The sequence below is a fragment of the Sinocyclocheilus rhinocerous genome, unplaced genomic scaffold (genome assembly GCF_001515625.1).
Source record: "Sinocyclocheilus rhinocerous isolate Xijiao unplaced genomic scaffold, SAMN03320098_v1.1 scaffold681, whole genome shotgun sequence".
NCBI lineage: Eukaryota > Metazoa > Chordata > Actinopteri > Cypriniformes > Cyprinidae > Sinocyclocheilus > Sinocyclocheilus rhinocerous.
The window spans coordinates 1,339,829-1,344,677 of record NW_015641029.1 but is presented as its reverse complement, the minus strand read 5'-3'; positions in this window follow the sequence as shown (position 1 = coordinate 1,344,677).

The window sequence follows — 4,849 nt, the reverse complement described above, 5'->3', positions numbered from 1 at the left end:
ATGACAGAATGGTGAAGGACTCAGGAGGTGTCACGAGTTTGGTCCATGGACTTCTATTCACTCACCATCAGAGGTCACCCATTACCACTTTGACTCTTTTCATGAACTGCTACACCTCTCCCCGGACTGCATTTCCCAGAACTCATTGTACTATATTGATTACGGACTCACCTGTAGCCAATCACACACATACTATAAAGATCAGTCTCAAACCAACATTCAACGCCGAGTATTGTTAGCGCTTATCGCTGTATAGCCGATAGCTACATTACAGAGCTGGTTTTCCTGTCCTAGTTCCTTGCATCTAGTCTTAGTTTAGTCTCTTCTTGTTTATTGCCTGTTTGCCCATGTCCTGATCAACTGCCTGTCTTGGATTACTCTTTGTCTTGCCGTTTCGGACCTTGTTTGCTCCTCGCCTGTTTGTTGGATTACCTGTTTGCCTCGTCCTCTGGATTGCGTTCACCGCCGATTGACCCACGCCTGTCTCGGGATTAGTCTTTCATCTTGCCCTGTCTATATCTGTTTGCTGGTGTCTGACCCAAGCCTGTTATGACCATGTCTTATAATAAAGCATTGCATTTGGATCCACATGCCTCTCATCTCGTTCGCTCCGTGACAGAAGGAATGCCCCCTAGTGGACGAAAAGGGCACTCCAGCTGATGGTCGTGACATAGCTCCCCCTTTAAGAAGCATATTCCAGACGCTCCTCAAAGAGTTACAGAAATCCAGAAGGGAGGTGGAGCGGAGGTGGATCAGGGGGAAGTATGGTGGGCCAGGCCCGTGTGTTAAAATAAGGCCTGGAGACAGAGGTAGACCATGGAGCCAGGGTGGAGCTGGCAGAGCAGGAAGCCAGGGCGGAGCAGATGGGACTGAAGATCCCCACGATAGAGCAGAAGACAACCAGGGTGGAGCAGATGGAGCTGAGGACTACTTCAGCAGAGTTGATGGTAAATCGGACCACCTAGCTGGATCAGGCGGGAAGGCTGGCGCCAACCCAGGACTGATCTCTGGGGCTTGAGCTAGTTCTAGAGCAGATTCATAGAAAAGAACAGGCATTGGAGTGGACTCTTGGACTGGAGAAGTCTCTGGAGTGGACTCATGGACTGGATCGGGCTCTGTAGTGGACTCATGGATTGGATTGGGATCTGGAGCGGATTCATGGACTGGAGCGGACTCATGGACTAGAGAAGGCTCTTGGAGCAGACTCATGGACTGGAGCGGGCTCTGGAGTGGGCTCTGGAGTGGATTCATGAACTGGAGCGGGCTTTGGAGTGGATTCATGAACTGGAGCGTGCTCTGGAGCGGATTCATAGACTGGAGCGGGCTCTGCTGCCTCAGAAGAGTGCATAGCCCAGACACACAAAATAGTGACCACCATTACTGGAAGGGCAGTGGAAGGTGGGAGAATCTCTGAGAATGCTGGGTTGAGAGTGCCGAGGTCCCCGAAATGCCTGTTGCTTGCACCAACATCAGGGGTGAATCCGCCACACTGGACATCAGTCTTGGTTGCCTGGGTACTACCTTACTAGCTTCAAGTGCAACATACATGACGGCCCGGGAACCCTGATGTGGCATCCATGATGGCTGAAGACTGTGGCATGATATCCATGACAACTGGAAACTCTGGTGCAGTGGCCATGTTGGCTGGAGGCTCTGGCGTGGTAGTCGTGGCGGCTGAGAACTCTGGCATGGCGGCCATGACGGGACGAGCCTCAGGATTGGCAGGCATTTTGTAGAGAGGCTCAGGAGTGGAAGACAATAAAAACTCTGGGCTTGTGATCCTCAGTGTAGGGCATGCTGGAATCCATGGACAGTCAAGCACCTTGGCCACCAGAGCTTGCCGCCTACTGCCCCCTCCCAAAAAATGTTTAGGGGTAGCGTCCTCCTCAACCTCCCCTACTGAAAAGGGAGATCCACAAATCTGCAGGACAAAGTCAATAAACTGTGCCAGGGTCCAGCTGGGGTCTTCTTCTGGTAAATTTATGCTAATATCTGGATCAAGTTAACTCCAGAAACAGTCACCAGGCACAAGGTGGCTATACAAAAGGAACTCCTCCACATAAGCCTCAATACTACGACCATTTTGAAAAATTGAACAAAGTTGGCTTAATGGATCACAGAGAGTACCTGCTGAGTTTATTTTGTGGTTTCTGGTTTTGCTGCTAGATCCATCTTCTGGTGAGTCGTTCTATTATGATTGTGGCAAGGGCGAGATGAGGCGAGGATCTAAATGCAGCAAAAGTGTATTAAAGAAGAACATAGACAAGGACATCCAACCAGGATTAGGGAACACAAGCCAGACAGGGAGCATGACTGAAAACAGCAAATACAATGACTTACACTGACTGACTAAAACACACAACTTATATAGTGAACACCAAACTAAATGACACACAGTTGGAAGAAATTTAATCATAATGATTCCAAGCAAAGGATAATGGGAAATGTAGTCCATGACAGAATGGTAAAGGACTCAGGAGGACACTTTATCTATGCTAAAGATATAGCCTCGTCCATTTTGGCATGCTCTTCGTTGAATTTGTTTGCACGTTATTCGAGAATGGTTTAACTTAAATTAGAATTTCATATTTTTTGTGTCAGCATGATCTGAAGAAAGTAAAAAGTAGGAAAAAGGTAGATTTTTAGGAAAATGTAAAATTGTGGGAAAATTTTTGAAAAATAGTTTTGACCCAAGGAATCAGAGGAAAAAAGAATTCTGAGCCCTTTCGGTTTGAAAATTATATAGCATGAATGTTAGTGCAAATTTGAGCTGTTGGTGGCGCTAGAGAGTTTGAGTTAGAGACTCCAAATTTGTTGTGGTTAATGTTGAGACGGTCCTCTGTGTACTAAATTTCATATCTTTGCAGAAAGTGGTTCTATGGGGTGCCATAGACTAAAAAGCAGAAGAAGTAGAAGAAGAAGAATGCTAATGGATACAATAGATGCCTATGCACATTTGGTGCTTGGCCACTAACAAAACAAAAAACTAAATCCAGTAGAACAGCTCTAAAATGAAACTTTCTTAAATGCTCATAGTTCAGTTATGAAGGTAAATAAATTATGACAGAATTTTAAAATTTGACTGACCTATCCCTTTATGTCAGGCTTGTGTCAGTTTAAGGTATGCACTTATACAATATTAAAACGGACAAAGATAAAATGGTTCACAAAAGCAAAGTACTCTCAATGTGTAGGCATACAGCAACACTTAAAAACTACCACAAAACCCACCCCACCACACACCGATCATACTTATATGGATTGAAGACCCTAATGGTCACTTGGTCAAGCAGATGAGGTTGTCTGCACGGTCAGCAAAAATCCAGTGGACAAACTTCATTAGGTTGGCATCTTAGTCCATTAGTCTACTCTCGATTTCTGTCTGAGTTGTTCTAAAAGGTCTTTTTAATACTGATAAATCTTATTCTAGAATGGTGCGCAGTAGGCAGTATTTGATCTATCTATCTATCTATCTATCTATCTATCTATCTACACAACCAATGCATAGCAGTGAAGCATTTGAGCTCAGTAGTGAAAACAAGTACACAATTTTAAAGGACTCTGTTTCTCTTTAAAATGGCAAAGTGATCAAATGTCCATAAAAGAAGGAATGAGTCACTTCTGAAAAAAAAGACCAGTGAGTCAGCATCTCTATCTCTCTCACAAACAGCCTGCAGATGATGAGTAAGGACCTATCGGTATAAAAAACCTGCTCTGATTCATGAATAATTGATCAAACACAAGGTAGCTACACTGACACAACATACGTGCCCCCTGCATAACAAGCACTTGCCTACAGGTGTCATATGGAAGTTTGTCACAATAAAATGAGAAAGCAAAACCACTTGAAGGTTGGAAAGGCCAAGATGTCCACCCAGTTGCCATAATTGTGTTAGAAGAAAACAATATCAGAAACAGTGTATTGGGTGCCTGTTTACTGTGGGTCATACACACATACGCACACACACACTCCTAAGATGATTCTTCATCATTGAAGAGCTGCAACATTTTAAACTCTACTGATTAACGTGTGCATGAGAGGGCAGGCAGAGCAATAAGTTTTAAATTCATGTCAGTAGTCCTTGGCAACACAGAAATGACTGAGCTGCTGAACTGCTGCAAGAGACGTGACACCGTCCAAAATCCTCCACTTAAGATAATGAATATTGCAATTTGTCCTCTTAACAAGGGCAGTTCTAATGCAAACTCTCTTTGGATTTCCCGTAAGCACGTGTCAGCTGGACTGGGTGATGTCCAACACCTGTATACCAAGAACCTTTGGTCAAAACAACCTTGATATTGGCAGCTGGGAAACACAGGCAGAGTGAGACAGAGTATGGCAAGCTACTTCAACATCATCATCATCATCATCTTTTCCCCCCGCTTTTTTTTGCCTTTGAATTCTATGGGATCTGTAGATCAGATATCACTTATTCACTTCTGAAAATGATGCATTACAATTGTTCCTGCCACCTATTCCATGTCTTCTAAGTTAAAGTCCCCATGAAATCAAAATTAAAGTTTTTTGGGTGTTAGTATCAATATGTTAGTCTTAAGGTTATCTATAAGGCAGTGTGCTCCAAAACAGTGACAAAATTCGCATTTAGAAGATATAAGCATTCAAAGCTTGCAGTTCATCACTTCCGACAAAACAGCTCAACAATTTTTTTTGACGTCACATCGTACTTCAGCTTCTCCTCAAACTTTTTGTCCAATCAAATGCTCTCTAGAATCCGAAGCGCCCGCCTCCTACACTATAAAATAGACGCTGAAGCCGCGGCTGAAATCGGTCACTTGTCCACAGAATTAGTATTTTCTGTACAGTGAATGGCACGTAGTGCACTATATA